Source organism: Caretta caretta, chromosome 22 (assembly GCF_965140235.1).
Source record: "Caretta caretta isolate rCarCar2 chromosome 22, rCarCar1.hap1, whole genome shotgun sequence".
Taxonomy (NCBI): Eukaryota; Metazoa; Chordata; order Testudines; family Cheloniidae; genus Caretta; species Caretta caretta.
In genome coordinates, this window is record NC_134227.1 from 10,734,185 (window position 1) to 10,752,856 (window position 18,672).

Here is an 18,672-nt window from a genome sequence, read left to right on the forward strand (position 1 = left end):
TTGTTATACTTCCCATGGCTGCTCCATGTCTCTCCTGGCCTCTTGCCAGACTTTGCTACTCAAGAGAGGGTCCCCAGGGCTTCTTCTATGACCCTGCTGCTCTCTCAAATGCCTGGAAAGGGACTGTAGCATCCTTTCCCTCTGTCCCGGCAGCCTCCTTCTAATCTGTGCTTCCCTTCATTATAGTCACTGTCCAGCTCCATCTTTAATTAGGCCAGGCTCACCCAGCTGGGTTAACTGGCCACTCAGGCCCAACTTAACCCCCTCAGATCTAGTATATAAACTATTACAGGGCCACGGTTCTGTCAGAATAAAAGAGCTTCACCAACTCAAGCTAAATATAAAGGGGCGCTTTATTCCAAAGTAAAACCATCTGCACACAGACTTGCACTGAAGGAGCAAAAGGTGCAGATTCAAACCCTTATTATGGTGCAAGTGGGCAGTCCTTGTTTTGATGGCCTCGCGCGAGTGCACTGGCAGATCCCTGAGTCTGAACAGAGCTGAGTGGAACCTGTTTCTGTTGTAGATGAATGCCTCACAATCGTTTTAATGGGGAAGCATTATCCCCATTGTACAGAGGGACAGAAAGATGAAGTGACTTGCCCAGCATCATCCAGACAGTCTGTGGCAGAGCAGGAGGATTGAACCTGGGTTTCCAAATTCTTCCTCAATGCGCTGAGGTTTCTTTTCATCTAACTGTCATCTGTGTAAGACAGACGGTTGCTGTGGGCTAATCTTGAGTACACCGAGAGCTGTATCTCCTCCATGCAATATTCCCTTCCTCACCCCCAATAAACAAGACCAGATGCTGTTTGCAAATCATTTCACCGCTTTTAAGCATTTGATTCTGTAATCTTTTGGCTACTTTGATTTACTGAACTTGGTCCATAAAACTCTGAAAGCTAGAGCAGGATTTTATTATTGGTAATGGATGAAATAGTTGGCCAGAACATTTAGCATGACTTAGTTCAAGAGAATGATCTTTAAATTGAAGTTAACTTGCTGGAGCTGAAAGGTCCCTCAATGCAGACATATAGAGCCCTGCAAATCTGTGGATATCCACAGCCATGTTTGCAGATTGGATACAAATTTTGTATCTGTGCAGGGCTCGACAGATACAGTAAATGGACTGATGGCTTGTATCCCAGTAACTTTCCTGCGTTGTCCAAATGCTGTGGTTTACAGAGATGTGCTTATATGTATTTCTCTGGGACTGACATACCCTGGCCTTAAAACTCCCTCAGAGTCCAAACGCGAAAGGTCTGGAATAGGAGCTCATACCTAAACCCGCAGCTCATTTGGAACTGGTTCCAAACAACATGGCTTCAGGCCCATTCTTCTTTCTAGGGGACATAATGGGCGACCCTCTTAGGGTTGTGAGCACCCCCCCCCCCCGTTCCCAATTAAGTCCATGGGATTTGAAAGTGCCATGTGCCAATTGTAAAGAATCCCAGAAAGAGTCACTTTCTTCTAAGACTGATCAAGAGACTTTATTAGAATAAAGAAAATAGTGTCACCTTTAAAACTATTCTGCCTCTCTCTCTCTCCCTCTCACTGCTTTCCTGTACAGCTTCTGCCGAGAACCTTTCCCCACCCACCTCACCTGTGCTGTCTCCTGCTACAGATTTAAAGAAACAGCACACACCTCCTCTAAGATGGTGCTCAGCACCTTTCAGGATTGGATCCATACGCAGCTATGGAGTATAGATTATCATAAAGGGGCCTGTCCTTCCAAGGCAGAGATTGTGGCTTGAATATATGAAGCAGGGTAGATTAATTAGGAAAGCAGTGTGTATTTTCCTTAGAAATGGTTAGTCCAGAATCACTTGTGCTGTGACATTTGCTACACAGGATTTCTTGAGAGCCAACCTGATGGTTTTCTTAAAAGCTACTTTGAAAAAAAAATCCACCTTCTCCAATGCGGGTAGAACAGGGCTCTGGAACACTCTCCAACTTGACAGGGAGTCTGGGATAGAAGATGCTAAACATAGCAGTAACAATACTTAGCACCTACATCGTGCTTTTTCTATCCTTAGACCTTAAAACACTTTAAAAATGTGGCTAAGCACTATCATCCTCTGAGATTGGGAAACTGAGGCACAAAGCAGTTAAATGAGTTGCCCAAGGTCAATGGCAGAGGTGGGTCTTCTGACCCCCTCCACCTCCTGTTCGGTGCCCCGCCCATACTGCTTCCTGAATAGTACAGAAGTACAAAGCATTATTATTATTATAGGCAAGAGTTACTGGCATCCATCAGGGCTCTGCATTCAAGACCTTTATGGATTTTGGATTGTGTATATTAAAGTAGAGTTAGATGCAGGGGGATTAGCTATCTAATGCAGGGTTTTATACTCAGTTACCTTTGCTGCAGTCACCTAGCTGAGCTCTTGCTCTGGGAGTTTCTTAGACTTGTCCCACGTTCTGGGCTAATTAGTTAATGTCTGTGCAGTGTCTTGAAGATTTAAAAAGCATGGCATAAATATTAAATGTAATTATTAGCAAATAAGTATTAATTATCCTTCTGGTTAGTTTTTGTTAAGGCCTCCAAAGGCCTTCAGGCATGGGTGCCTCAATACATTCACACTTATTAATTAGTATTATTATGTAACCATGATAGAGAAATATTGAGTTGACAGGTTGCTAATGGGGATGGGCCTGAATCAAAGCCCTGGCTCTCAACAGCTCCAAACTTTGGGGAAATTTCATGTGCGGGTTATCTCCTAAATTGGGCCAAACCCAAACCCTCCAGAACTTTGGAAACGTTCAGCTATGGAACTAGATCTGAATTTGTCACTAAGTCCTATGCCTAGTAGATAAATGTATATGCAGTTGATTTTTATGGGTTTATTTATTTGCATTTAATCTCTGTGAAGCACGTTGATGAAAAGCAATGTTTAATTGCTAGGTATTATTATGATAACAACAACAACAACTAATATTTACACAAATTGGGATAGTTAGTCTTCTGCTTGCAATTGATTCCAGGTGCAAAACTACTGACACAAAATTGAAATCTGCTTTTAAAAACTGTGATCTGTACTTCTTACTTAGTCAACTACTTTCAGCTGTGAGACTCTACAGTGACTATTACTGTCGGAAGCCTAAGATAGCTGGATACTAGTATATCCATACTTTTCCTTCCTTGTCTCCTTCCTCAATAGCTTCAGAATATGTGGCAACCTGCAACTTATGAGAAATGAACAATAACAGCCATGAATATTGTCAAGGCAACACACTGTAGAACTGGCCCCTAATTCTCCTGTGTCTTGCACCCTGTGTTGTCATTTACCCCAGTGCAAAGTGGGTGTAAAATACCACATATTCCATCTGATAGCATTTTTATACCCCACATTGGAGGTGTATAAATCACTACACAAGGTGCAGGGCAACAGAGAATAGGGCTCTTGGTCAGAAAATCTCAACAGCTGAAAATGGGCATTTTAAAGAGAAATTGCCACAAATGTTTGTTTTCTTCCCATTTTCCTCCAGCTCAGGACACACGAGGTGAAATCCTGGCTCCATTGAAGTCAATGGGGACATTGCCATTGATTTCAATGGGAATCAGGATTTCTCCCAAGGGAGAGAAACCACTGGTTACTGAGAAGCCCTTTGATACTTGATTGGATTGCATTTAACTTTGGCAACACTCGTCTTCCTTGTCAGGCTAGTAAAGCTCAATGGACTGAAATGGAAACTGAATACGGTGCAAGCTGTACCTGTGAACTCCAATGGGGAGCTGTTGGACTGTGCACCCAGTGAGGAACCTTGATGAAAATGATTCTCTGGCACCAGCAGGAATGATTCTATGCTTCTATCTGAGCACTAACTGCTGCACGTTTCCCTCCAGCCTCCGTGAGACTGATGATTCCCATGGCTCTGTGACCTTTGGCTGAGTCTTGGGGCTATTTTTGGAAACTTTCAGAATGTTCCAGGAGTGCCCTTTGCCACTGCATATGTACAGAAACTTCGGGTTAGCTACAGCAGGCCTTTGTGTGCAACCAAAAAACAGAGAGCCAATTAAAAATCCTGGCTATGAGGCCTCTCTTTGATCATCCAAGTGCCTGTGCTCCCATGTACTGATCCCGAGTATAGGAATTGTAACGAGGTGCAGGCCTGGAACAAAGTAGACTCCTCTTCAGAATCCCTGTTTAATACATAATAACTAGAGACGGGCCTGAGCTGTAAAGCTGAGATCTGGTTCCAAAGTCTGGGTCAGAGGATTTGGATCCAGAGTTTCAGTTCAGTCCATTATACAGATGGGAGTCAGCTGAAAAATGCAGGTCTGGATCAAAATCCAAACTGTTCCTAAGTTCTGGGTTATTCAGATCTCAAACCTTGATCACTCATCATTAATATTAACTGTTTCATGGCTGACTTCTGAACCAAGTAACTGTACACCCAGCAAGTGTGATTTACCCATCATGAGCCCCGTCTTCACTAGATTTTGTTTGGCCCTCTAATTCCCAACAGGTGCAGCTCCGCTGGCAGAAACTGCACTGTGCTGGAGATGAGACACACTCAGACTCAGGTACGTCTACCATTGTATCATCTAACCCTGTTAGGTGAAACAATGGTAACAACAGCTGCACCCTCTCTACACCACAGATGCAACCACTGGAGTAAGTTCATCCCTGATGTAAATCTACTCAGGCTCATGGTTTGAAACTAGGGATAGACTTGACTCTTTGTTTCTGTGCTGCGCTGTGCACTGTTTGGGCCAGATCCTCAGCCGATCCAATTACTTCAGTTGACCTACACTGACTTACCCCAGCTGAGAATCTGGCCCCCTATCCTCCATTATTGTAATTTCCTGGTTCATACTGGTGAATATTTTGAGGGATCCAGTTAGCCCCAGAAAAGCTTGAATATCTTAATTATTCCTCATGTTAGCTGGAATCTCTGTGTGTAACATTGTTGCTGTTATTAAAAAACCTGATGGGAACCCTTTAACTCTGCCTGGTTTTGGCACAAATATCTGCTTGCTGAAACTAAGGGGGAAAGATATGGCATCCTGGGGAAAACTTAAAATAATTACTGCGGGTTTTTGGACGCCACAGCAGCTGCTGCTGTCTGATCAAGCATCTGTGAGAGTCTGTTCCGAACATGACAGAAGATTGCCCATGTAGCACAGGGATAATACCTACCATCAGCAGGTTTGGTCAATGGTAGCAACTGCATGAAGACCTGATCCTCCTCTTAGGCCAGATGTACGCTATGAGTTATGACAGTGTAGATAGGTTGCAGTAGGGTGGCTGCTTTCTATATTGTCAGAAGGAGTTTTTCCATTGCTGTAGGTAATCCGCCTCCCTCAGCAGCGGTAGCTAGATCGACAGAAGCATTCTTCTGTCAGCTGAGCATACTGGGGGTTAGGTCTCTCAGGCATGTGACTTTTTCACATCCCTGAGCAACCTAGCAATTTCAATCTAAATTTTAACTGTAGACCAGGCTGGATTTACACTACTGCCCCACCATGACAATCGTCTGATACTCCAGTAGAACCGGAATGAGTGAGAGGAGAGTCAGTGTCTTAAGTCATCACCTTAAAGCATCCTCTAAAAGTTTTCTTCCAGTACAATTTTGTGCAGACTTTAGTTGCCGAGCAGGGTGACAGGTACCTTGAAAATACTTATGTAGACACAGATAGATACATGTCACTATGGCTATGTCAGGACCAGATTCCCATCTGGTTTGCACAATGGCACATGGGTAGCAGATCATGGGTTACAGCTGCCCAGAGCAGGAGGAGAGTAGCCTTCATGGGGCTGTTCTGTTCTATCCTCACACAACTGGGTAGGAGTGGATGGGGAATGGGGAAAGTCTGGGCTCTGCTCACACAATGCACTGGCTAGAGAAGCTAGGTTGGTTTGCTGTGGGAAGTAGCTCCACCAGGTATTGGACCTGGTAGGAATTTCCTCCCCCTGGCAGGGGGTAGCTCTGATTCTTCCGTGGGGCTTTTGGCAAAGTCATGGAGGAGTCTTAAATCTGTCCCTGTGCTGTGCGGGGGTAGAAGAGACTGGAATCGTAGAATCATAGAAGATTAGGGTTGAAAGAGACCTCAGGAGGTCATCTAGACCAACCCCCTGCTCAAAGCAGGACCAACCCCAACTAAATCATAAATCATTTGTCAAGCTGGGCCTTAAAAACCTCTAAGGATGGAGATTCCACCACCTCCATCAAAAGCTTTGTTAAAGTCAACGTATACCATGTCCACCGCTTTCCCCACATCCACAGAGCCAGTTATCTCATCATAGAAGGCAATCAGGTTGGTCAGGTGTGACTTGCCCTTGGTGAATCCATGTTGACTGTTCCTGATCGCCTTCCTCTCCTCTAAGCGCTTCAAAATGGATTCCTTGAGGACCTGCTCCATGATTTTTCCAGTGACTGACCAGTCTGTAGTTCCCTGGATTCTCCTTCTTCCCTTTTTAAAAGATGGGCACTATATTTGCCTTTTTCCAATGGTCTGGGACCTTCCCCGATTGCCCACAGTTTTCATAGATAATGGCCAATGGCTCTGCAATCATATCAGCCAACTCCCTCAGCACCCTTGGATGCATTGCATCCAACCCCATGGAATCCAGTATCGCTAATCCAAAGGTTCAAAAAGCATGAACCTGGACCCCCCTCAAATAATGAAATTTGTCTTAAAAATCAGGAGATATTTTAAAAAGAAATAATACATGCTGTTTTATTTGCCCTTTGAATTTTGAGACTTTTGGGTGCATTTGGGTCACTTTTTATAGCTTTTCTCTGCAACCATAAGAGTTCAAAACATACCTTTCAAAAAAACCGAAAGCTGAGATTCCCATGCCGTCCCACAACTCCAGGAGCTGGACCTTTAAGTAAAATGCCAAATATCCTGAGACTTGTGATAAAATTGTGTGAACTGGCAAAACTGGGAATATCCATTGCAATTCATGGCTGTACAAGCAACCTAACAGAAGCCTGGGTGGCAGGTGTTTCTTTGCTTAGCTTTATGAATCAAGAAGAGGTGCCGATCTGAGCACCTCTGACAATCACCTACAATATACTAGAAGTACTTGTGGCACCTTAGAGACTAACAAATTTATTTGAGCATAAGCTTTCATAAGCTACAGCTCACTTCATCGGGTGCATTCAGTGGAAAATACAGTGGGGAGATTTATATACACAGAGAACATGAAACAATGGGTGTTATCATACACACTGTAAGGAGAGTGATCACTTAAGATGAGCTAATACCAGCAGGAGAGCGGGGGGACACCAATATCTATTCAGGGGACACCATCATAGGGCCTAATCACATCAGCCACACTATCAGAGGCTCGTTCACCTGCACATCTACCAATGTGATATATGCCATCATGTGCCAGCAATGTCCCTCTGCCATGTACATTGGGCAAACTGGACAGTCTCTACGTAAAAGAATAAATGGACACAAATCAGATGTCAAGAATTATAACATTCATAAACCAGTCGGAGAACACTTCAATCTCTCTGGTCACTCGATTACAGACCTAAAAGTCGCAATATTACAACAAAAAGACTTCAAAAACAGAGTCCAACGAGAAACTGCTGAATTGGAATTAATTTGCAAACTGGATACAATTAACTTAGGCTTGAATAGAGACTGGGCGTGGATGGGTCATTACACAAAGTAAAACTATTTCCCCATGTTTATTTCCCCCCCCCCCCCCACTGTTCCTCAGACGTTCTTGTCAACTGCTGGTAATTGATTATCACTACAAAAGGTTTTCTCGCCCCCCCCCCCCCCCCCCCCGCTGGTATTAGCTCATCTTAATTGATCACTCTCCTTACAGTAAAAAGAAAAGGAGGACTTGTGACACCTTAGAGACTAACCAGTTTATTTGAGCATAAGCTTTCGTGAGCTACAGCTCACTTCATCGGATGCATACTGTGGAAAATACAGAAGATGTTTTTATACACACAGACCATGAAAAAATGGGTGTTTATCACTACAAAAGGTTTTCTCTCCCCCCGCCCCACTCTCCTGCTGGTAATAACTTATCTAAAGTGATCACTCTCCTTACAATGTGTATGATAATCAAGGTGGGCCATTTCCAGCACAAATCCAGGTTTTCTCCCCACCCCACTCTCCTGTTGGTAATAGCTTATCTAAAGTGATCACTCTCCTTACAATGTGTATGATAATCAAGGTGGGCCATTTCCATCACAGGGCTTAATAACATCAGCCACACTATCAGAGGCTCGTTCACCTGCACATCTACCAATGTGATATATGCCATCATGTGCCAGCAATGCCCCTCTGCCATGTACATTGGGCAAACTGGACAGTCTCTACGTAAAAGAATAAATGAGCACAAATCAGATGTCAAGAATTATAACATTCATAAACCAGTCGGAGAACACTTCAATCTCTCTGGCCACGCGATTTCTGATCTCAAAGTGACTATCCTTCAACAAAAAAACTTCGAAAACCGACTCCAACAAGAGACTACTGAATTGGAATTAATTTGCAAATTGGATACAATTAACTTAGGCTTGAATAGAGACTGGGAATGGTTGATTCATTATAAAAAGTAACCTATTTCCCCTTGTTTATTCCTTCCCCTCTCTCCCCCCCACTGTTCCTCAGACGTTCTTGTTAAACCCTGGATTTGTGCTGGAAATGGCCCACCTTGATTATCATACACATTGTAAGGAGAGTGATCACTTTAGATAAGCTGTTACCAACAGGAAAGTGGGTTTGGGGGGGGGGGGAATAAAACCTGGATTTGTGCTGGAAATGGCCCACCTTGATTATCATACACATTGTAAGGAGAGTGATCACTTTAGATAAGCTATTACCAGCAGGAGAGTGGGGTGGGGGGAGAGAAAACCTTTTGTAGTGATAAACACCCATTTTTTCATGGTCTGTGTGTATAAAAACATCTTCTGTATTTTCCACAGTATGCATCCGATGAAGTGAGCTGTAGCTCACGAAAGCTTATGCTCAAATAAATTGGTTAGTCTCTAAGGTGCCACAAGTACTCCTTTTCTTTTTGCGAATACAGACAAACACGGCTGTTACTCTGAAACCTCTCCTTACAGTGTGTATGGTAACACCCATTGTTTCATGTTCTCTGTGTATATAAATCTCCCCACTGTATTTTCCACTGAATGCATCCAATGAAGTGAGCTGTAGCTCACGAAAGCTTATGCTCAAATAAATTTGTTAGTCTCTAAGGTGCCACAAGTTCTCCTTTTCTTTTTGCGAATACAGACTAACACGGCTGCTACTCTGAAACCTAAAATATACTGACAGGTTTCAGAGTAGCAGCTGTGTTAGTCTGTATCCGCAAAAAGAACAGGAGAACTTGTGGCACCTTAGAGACTAACAAATGTATTACAGCATAAGCTTTAAAAACAGACTCCAATGAGAAACTGCTGAGCTTGAACTAATATGCAAACTAGATACCATTAACTTGGGTTTGAATAGAGACTGGGAGTGGCTGGGTCATTACACATATTGCATCTATTTCCCCATGTTAAGTATCCTCACACCTTCTTGTCAACTGTCTAAATGGGCCATCTTGATTGTCACTACAAAAGTTTTTTTCTCCTGCTGATAATACCTCATCTTAATGAATTAGCCTCTTACAATTTGTATGGCAACTTCCACCTTCTCTGTATATATATATTCTTAACTATATGTTCCATTCTATGCATCCGATGAAGTGAGCTGTAGCCCACGAAAGCTTACACTCTAATAAATTTGTTAGTCTCTAAGGTGCCACAAGTACTCCTGTTCTTTTTTCTAAAATATACTAATCCCCAAAGAAACCGACAGCATCTCCATATCCTAGCATAACAATTAAATAACCAGCAACACAGCCATAAACCAAATCCCCCTATAGATCACCCCCAACAGTTTCTACTTCTTGAGCAGCACTTCTAAAATGATGAGTATTCTGCTATGCCCTGAAGATTGACAGATACATGCTATCGCAGACCACAGTGGGGAATACGTCCCAAAGAAAAGGGGCCTGACAAGGAATGCTCTCTGCGGAAGCCCCTTCACATTTATACTGAGTGGAGGACCCAGTTCTTGAATCCCTGCTAATCTGTTGTGGCAGTACGGCACAGTGAGAGAGCTGCTGCTGCAGGTAGGAAGGTCTGAAGATAGTTAGAGCTTTCTAGTTCAATACCAATGGTTTACTCTCCGCCCCGAAATGCATAGGCAGCCAGTGCAGATCTTGGAGCACCAGTTGCCTATGCTTCCGGCAAGAAATTCTGCACCATTAGCAGCCTGCTGTGTCCTGCACTAACTTTAACTTCCAAATGAATTTTCACCTCAATGCCTCCTTCTGTGATGGGAGTGTTCTGTGTCTATATATGTGGAAATAGCCCGTTAATAGACAAGGTCCTAATAGATGGGGCTCCAGAATCTGTAGCATATTGTGAGGCTAGGAACTATCAAGAGATTTTAAAAAAAATAGACAGTACATTTTGGGATCTTTTTATTTGCCTTCCATTGTCAGAGCATTTAGGGTACATGTTTTCCAGCTTTTCTCTGCCACCACAAGGGCTGGCACCTTAAGTTTTATTTCTAAATGAAATCTGAAATTCCAAACTCTGACCGTGGGATCTTGAGCTCTAAGAGAAACAGCGCATGCAGCTCATGCGCAAATAAACTGGTTAGTCTCTAAGGTGCCACAAGTCCTCCTGTTCTTTTAGCACATGTCGTGAGACTTGCGATAAGATTGCACGAATTGGCAACACTGCTGTTCACATTCAGACCCCTCTTAAACACCTGCTTCTCCCATGCTCCTTACCGTGAACCAAGCTTATTTGTGAGTATGTGTGCTGACTTGCAGTATCATGATACTCCACACCTGAACATAGCCATGATATGAACAACATACCCCCATATCTCAATGTCCGTACTTTGACCCGTTAAACCCGTTAAACGGGGAGATTGCAGATTATTCCTTACGCCACCCGCTCCTAAACCGAATTTTGCACCCCTTGATAATCTGTACCTTATTCCCTGATAACTAGAAACTTCTGTACTTAAACTCTGTACCGTTTTCTTTTTACTTCGACATCATCTTAATAAAATTATTAAATCTATTGCCTATTTGGTGCAACAGGTGATCTTGGCCAGAGAGCCAGACAACAGGCAATTATATATATTATTGTCATTCCTCTTTCTCCTTGCCTCTGAATATGTGTCTGTGCGTAGACTGTGACCCCCTCTGAACACCATCTTTCTCCAGCATTTGGAAATCGCTTGGCAAATATTGGATGCTACCCTGATTACATAATACATAATTACAGAGTGTGCTGGTCCTAATATGAGAACTTAGGTTTCCTTGTACATTTGAATATGGGTCATGAAGGAGAGGGCCTATAAAAATGTGACATCAGAGCTGGGAGTAGATAAGACAGAATTCAGGGGGGCTAGACCAAACAGCAGGAGATTTCTGCTGTGTCGGCGGGAAGATAGCAGTTCCATGAGCTGTGCGGGCACACTGCCCAGCCTGTTGCTGCCTGACTGCCATCCTGCCCTGACACACAGCGTTATCGCCAGTGCGACAGGTGCATTTGGACAGAGAGAACCAGCCATGGGTACCTATGAAAAGGCTGATGAAGGACTAAATGAGCCCTGCCCGGTGCTATAGGAAATGTCCTCCTGGGGAAGTGGGGCATTGTGTGCCTGCCGAAGCCTTGGGCTGCCGTGGCACACTGCGAGAGGGGAGAATGCACACAAGTGCTCTCTGAAAGAAGGAGGCATCTATGGATAGTTCTGCAGCCAGCTCCAGTGTGGCTGGAGCAGGGAGGGATACATGCTTGCTCCCCATGCCAACGAGGCTGAAGGGAGAGGGTCAGCCCGCGGGAAGGTGTTATCATTGCTGCCCTCCATCTTGATTTCTGCTGGGGGGGAGAAAGCGGGTGCTTTAGGTTATGTCTGTGGCTCCATAGAAGGCCTGTTGACAGAGGCTGCTTAGGGGGATGGTGAAGCCGCAAGTCCTATGCTGCCTTGATCATACTACCTCCCTCCCCAGTACTGACCGGTTCTTGGACAGCACGAGCCCCTGCAGTGCAAGAAAGAAACTATGCTATGACATCCTCTCCTCCTGGGGGTTTGCTTTCCAGGGACCCTGCACTAAGACCCTGCACTCAGGTTTGCACTAGCTTTCTGGCTGCTGGAGCAAATCAGGGTTACTACTCCTGTTGGGACAGATCCTCACCTCCCACTTCAACAGAGCTTCACTAATTTACACCAGCTGAGGGTGTGGCCTGTGAATAATAAATGCCCTTGCAGTGAAATTCACCTTTGTGCAGACAGCAGGCACAAGGACTACGTACCACCTAGATCTCGCTTAAAGGCCAGATCCTCAGCTGGTGTAAAATGACTTGGATGCTGATGTGCATGAGCTGAGGATCTGGCCTGAGGAGTGACATAACTAGACCACAGGCTTTGTGCTGGTCCTCTGCCCCAGGGTGAATTTCACCCACTGCCTGTTTGCTCCAGCACTAACAGACTCAGTGGGATTTTCAGAAGCACTCAGCATTGGCGTAATCCTGCTCCCATTGAAGCCAGGTGTAAAACTCTGCTTGATTTCAGTGGGAGCAGAATTAGGCAACCCCTGAGCGATTATGCAAATGATTTATCTTTCCTTATTTCTAAGCAAGCCTGGTCCAAAAAAATTACCAGCAATTTTTTTAACAAAAAATTGGATTTTTGATTAAACAGACATTTTTGTGGAAAGTATTGGCTTTCCTAGAACATTTTTCAATATTTTTGTTAGAAAAATGAAAAATGACAGCCAAAATTTTTGGTTGCTGAAAACTAATTTTATTGTTCTCTTTTCAGTTTTTTGATGAAAATTCCCCATTTTCTGCTCAGCTCCATATTTAAGGTTTCTTTTCTTCTCTTTGAGGCTAGATCTTTTCTTCCTTCAGGCCGCCTTCACTTTCACCGCAGTCTGAAGCTGACATTTCATTTGGAAAATGAACTAAACTCCTCTTTGGTTTCCTTTTGTTTTGACACTTAGGACGGTGCAGATTTATAGACTTTCCTGTGTCGTAAGTTCATTTTCTTCTTTTATTTACCTTTCGCTGCAGCGTGTTCTGAGTGAGATCTCATTCTGCCTCCAAGCTGAGCTAACCTGCCAAGGGGAGCTGATCCATAAATCTTTCCTTCCTTCTTCTTTCTTTCCAAAACAGAATTAGCTGACTTTGCCCAGGAGGAGAAACTGTTCTGCCATTGCCGGCAGTCACAGTGCAATTAAATAGTGCTTTCCCTTTTCTCCCCTAGTTTCTATTTGTCTGTGTCAAAGGTATGCAGCATAGATCGCACAGAGCCCAGAGGTGGAAGGAAGAAGTTAAAAAAAAGATTTGTTTGAAGTATTTAATTTTCATTAAACTTTTGAAATGTGATCCAGTGGGGGTTGTGGTGGTATATATTGTGTCATGTCCAGTGGTCATAAGAAGTTTAATCAAAACCTTCCAACAGATGGTTGGAGCGGACTTCAGGTCGGTCTCATGAAAAGCAAGTGTTTTCAGTTCCTGTTAGCACATCTGGGCTCAGAAACGGCTCAGGGGAACTTGATTCTCCGTTGGCTTGCACTTTGTGTTCATGTCTGTGGGAAGTGGATGTAACATGCTGCTGGAGCAAATCAGGGTTACTGCCATATGGATCTGAGTTATACCTCAGAATGAGCCTGATTTGACTGGTAAAAAGTCTCATTCTGGATTAAATCCTTTTGGGGAAATGGGATGATTTTCCTGGTGTTTTCTTGGTGTTCATGATGAAAACTCCCCACAAAATATCCTTCTGAATTCTGAGCCTTTTTGTATTTTGTTATGAATATTTTACATGCCTCTAACTTGGAACCAGGACTCCTGGGTTCTATTCCTGGCCCTGCCACGGAGGCAGTATGTGGCTTTGAGCAAGTCAGTTAACCTCACTCTGGCTCATTTATTCACCAGTAAAATGGGCACAATATTAGTCATTCATCTCATAGGGACACTGTGAGGCTTGACTGATTTCTTTTAAAAACACTTGGAAATGCTCAGACGAAAAGTGCTATAGAAATTCAAAGTATTAGTATTATATGACAACCCGTGGATAAATCAGCCTTAACATCTGGTCACTTCAGGGACAGTCCAACTGTTGTTGGTGTTGGGTACAGTGATATGGGAAAGTCTATAGTCTGTATCCAACTGAAACTGTTCAGTAAGACAGAGCTACCGAGTGGAAAAACAGCTGTCTCAGCTCCTTTACGTTTGAGACTGAGCAAGTCATGACAGCACTGAGCAGACGGAGCCATTTGCCAATATTTAATTTGTTGTAGATTAAGAAATTGTTTCATTTCCACAATTACTGTGTCTGTCTAGAGAAGGATCCAAGCACTGTTGAACTCTGGGATGTTCAGAATCTATATCTGGATCCAAACTTAGGGGTGTTTGAAATCCAGAACTGTGTTTGGATTTGAATTGTGCGAATGGAATCTAGATACAATAGTGACTGAAACATTATCAATGGTATATCTAGACAGAACAGGAAGGGCTTTGTATCCAAACACCCCCAATCTTTGAGGTATCTAGATTCAGATCAGTTTGTACCCTAGCTTTTTACTTTATGATCTAGAGCCTAGATTCCTCAGTGATCAATGCTCTATAAATGTATCTAGCTAGTCAGACCCATGGGGCCTCCTCAACGCCTCACTTACACCTGTATGGCTGGGATTTTGGGAGTTGGGTGCCTAACTCTCTAAGGCTCCTTTGAAAGTCTCAACCATGTCACTCTGCTGGCTACAATGCTGCTATCCCTGATTTAAACCAGTGAAAGAGGAGACCAAGGATCATAGACTTTGGCCCATTTCTGTAACTGTAACCTTCCCTCAGACAGTGTAAGGTAGTCTCAGATCCCAAGTATCTTTCTGAGTGCTCGCCTTGCTGTATCTCTCAAACATCCTGCATGGCAAATTCTCCTTATTCCTTCAGAACTAGGGATGAGAAATCTGAGAAACCTTGTCAGGTGCTGGAGTGAAGATGAGGCATCTTCACTGAATTATAGAAATGTAGGGCTGGAAAGGACCTCAAGAGATCATCTAGCCCATTCCTCATGCCAAGACAGGACTGAGTATACCTAGAAAGAAGCTTAAACATGAAGCTTTCATTGGGGCAGAGACCATCTTTTTGTGCTATGTTTGTACAGCACCTAGCACAATGGATTCCTGAACTATGAATAGGACCCCTAGAGGCTATGGAAATACAAATAATAAATTATTATTTATTATTATTATTAATAATGGTCAATTAAAGAGATGCTGCTACAATTGTTTGGCCCAATATTTGATCTACAGTTTTTTTTAATATTCCTAAATAATAAATGAATAGAAAATAGTTAGAGCCAATGGCTCTAACAAGCTGCTTACTGCCTAGCACTCTTGAGCAGCCTGACAATAGCAAATCCTGACTTGCAACACAGCACTCATGGGTAACAGACCAGATTTTCCAAAGTAAGTGCGTGCTTCTGTATAGAGACCAAAATAAAAAGGTGCTGAGCTCTTTTGAAAATCTGGCTAGATGTGTCACAACAGGATCTGCTGGGTGCTGAACACTTTGGAAAATACATCTCTTATTTAGGGGCTTAAATGGGAGTTAAGCACTTAGAAATATGGTCCCAGTTGAGGGGACTGAGTACTTGAAGATCTGGAACCATTTCTCGTGAAATCTGGTTCCTTGTGCTTCCCAGCATTCATCAATTGTGTCTTACTCTGCACACCTAACACTACAATAATAAACATACACATAGGCCAGTGATCATGGTACAAGGAAGGAGATTCCCCTTTCCCCTCTACATATTCCTCTTACATAAGTAGCTTCCGGCAGTCTAAAGAACAATCCCTGATGTCTGAGTTTTTCCTAGCTCTGGAAGCTGCTCTAGTTCTCCCACTGTGCAGCCCCATGTGCCACCCCTAACCCAAAGAAGAATGCTGATTGCTCTGCTATAAAATACCCTTTGCTAAGCTTCCTACAGGCCAGTCCCTTGTAAAAATGCTTCCCTCTCAAGGTTTCAATCAGCTGGAGCCCTTCAGAAGTTTCTGAGCTTGGGTGATCTATTGCTCTTTAACAATCTTGTGGTTCCTTCCCTGCTACACTGGAAACACGCAGGGGTGTAAGGGAGAAAGTATCAGTGAGATGTCTGGCTGTGGCCAAAAGCCACTTGTGTGCAAGAATAGGAATGGTATTTTGGGCTATGAGAAAAGATTTGGAGTGTGAGCCCTGCAGCAGAGCAGGGAGGTCTTGAGCTCTGTACCAGGGTTGGGAAGCTGTTAACCAAGATCTCCTGATATTGGAGTAGGAGATAGAGTGGGCCATATCTATTCCTGTGTTGGCACAAGGGATTGTGCTTGCCCTCTCCCTATCCTGGGCCTGATGGGGGCTGGTAGGGGCCCTTGAGGCTGCCCTATTATAGCCCAGCTGCTATGGCCCCCGTGGATCATAGCAGCAGGACAAGGCTTAGGACTGCCACCCAGCCACTCCACCAACATGTCTTTGGTCCCACCCAATATCATCCCCTGTGCCAGGACTTCCTGCCAGGCAGGGCAGGGGTAGAGTTGGCCCCATGGTTCCTGCAGAGGGCCTCCTGAATTGGGGGTATTCTCCAAGTGGGGGGCCCTGCAGCTTGTTTGCCCTGGTGTAACTGGCACAAAGGAGGCTGCAGGCTGGGGGCGAGCACATCGCCGTTCATAAACCACAGTGGCAGAGAAAGAAATGGCAGTGGTCTCCTGGCGAGATGGTTCCAATGCAGTGGGCGAGGTTCTGCCCTAAGTTACTCCCATGCAACCCAGCTGGTGTCAATGAGGCTGCGGAAGTATCAGTGAAGGCAGAATTCAAGACACTGGGCACTGGAAAGTGAAGGGCTGAGTTGTACCTAAACTTACTCTTTGTACAGCCATTGGGGGGTAAATTGGGGCAGAATTTGGCCCAGCGAGCTGGTGGATTTGTAAATCACCGTTGTCACGAGGTGCCAAAGGATCCATAGAAACAAAACATCACTGTTTTTTCCTATTACACCAGTTAATGGTTGTTGGTAAATTCTTGTCTTGTCTTCTCTTGGATTTCAGGTTTTGTTTTTGTTTGAAATTGAATAAAGTTTTGATGTGAAGGGAAAAATAGTGGTAGAGATCACAGCAATCAGCTGGGTTTTGTAGATCGCTGCAGCTACTGGAGGGGTTTGGATAGCACTGCAATCATTTAGTCAGATATGACTAAATTCAGCCATCTTTCTTAGAACTGCCCTTTTTTAAGACTTCACCATGATTATGTAATTTTTGATTATCGAGCTGCTAAGTGCAGGCTTATTCTTTGGCTTGCTCTGCGCTACTCACCATGGGGAGCATGACTGATTACGTCTGACACCCCTGTCCTCTTAGCTCAGAGGACAATAATAGAATCTAATCCTGGTTGCATGAACAATGAGATTCTGAAAGGATAATTTATCCAGAAAGAGAGAAACTCACAGGCTTTTAACAGCATTTGTAACGTGGTTGCTCATTCTCTGAGCCAGATGGTCAGCCCCTTACTTTCAATGGTGAACAGTTGCTCATACTAGGCCCAATGAGATCCACAGAACTGCTTGTGTAAACAGGTGCTCATCAGTAGCAGTAAGAGGTTCACAATCTGGCCCAATGATGGTACTCATACCTGGCCTTTCTAGAGCACCATTTGTCTAAAGATCTCAAAGCACTTTACAATCATTAATTAAACCTTAGGTAAGTCTTAGCTCTGAGGTAAGGATTATTATTCCAGTGTTACTAATGGGGAAACTGAGGCACAGAAAAATGATGTGACTTGCCCAAGATCACACAGCAAGTCAGCTGTAAAGCAGTGAATCGAATCCAGGATTCGTGACCCAACATTTCTTGTTCCTATCGCATCACAATGAAACACACATTCCCCACAAATTGGTCCAGTTTCACTGTACAAAGGTGTAAGAGGATGCCTGATTTATAGGGCTTAGGACCTGGGATGCTGCTGAAGTAGACTCAAGCCTGGGTTGGGAAGCCTGGGTCGGAATCAGAACTTCCACGAGCGTTTGGGCATGTTTGGATTTGATGTTCCAGAATGGCCCCCGAGCCACAAAGATTGGTGCTTGAGCCAGAGCTGAACGTCTTCCTAGTTCTGAGGGTTAGTACAACCCTGATGGTTCAGTGTGGGCCCATTTCTAGGGATTCATTCGGTGCTGACAGAGAAGGAAAGTTGCACAGATTAAATGACTGATGGGCATAAAGTTTGGTTTGATTTCATCTCTCAGCGAAACTACATGGTAAACTGAACCACCTCTACTGCATAGATCACTCACGGCTAGAACTGAGCAAACAATTGTTTTTTTTCGGTTTGGTGGCTGAACCTAACAATCCAAGAAAAAAATCATCATATCGGGTCGACCCAAGACAATATTTTGTTTTTTTTATGTTTTAGTTTTTGGATTTTTTTTTAACCTTTTTATTTAAATAGATCTAATTACATTTAGAAATTAAATCTTGTTTTGAAATGAAAAATCAAAATGTTTCATTTTTGAAAGTGTCTAAATGAAACGTTTCAGATGTAAAAAAAAACCAAACCTCCCCCCTGATTGTTTTGGCTAAATCTGTTTGCCCAGTTTGATTTGAATTTGCAAATAGTTTTGGGTCATCTCCAACTGCATTTTTTTGG

At 43.6% G+C, this 18,672-nt stretch overlaps 1 protein-coding gene across 1 annotated transcript in view; it reads left to right on the plus strand.

The window, feature by feature from the left end:
- Positions 1-18,672, plus strand: part of BARX2 (BARX homeobox 2) — a 55,706-nt gene that overhangs the window by 26,231 nt on the left and 10,803 nt on the right. The window lies entirely within an intron of this gene.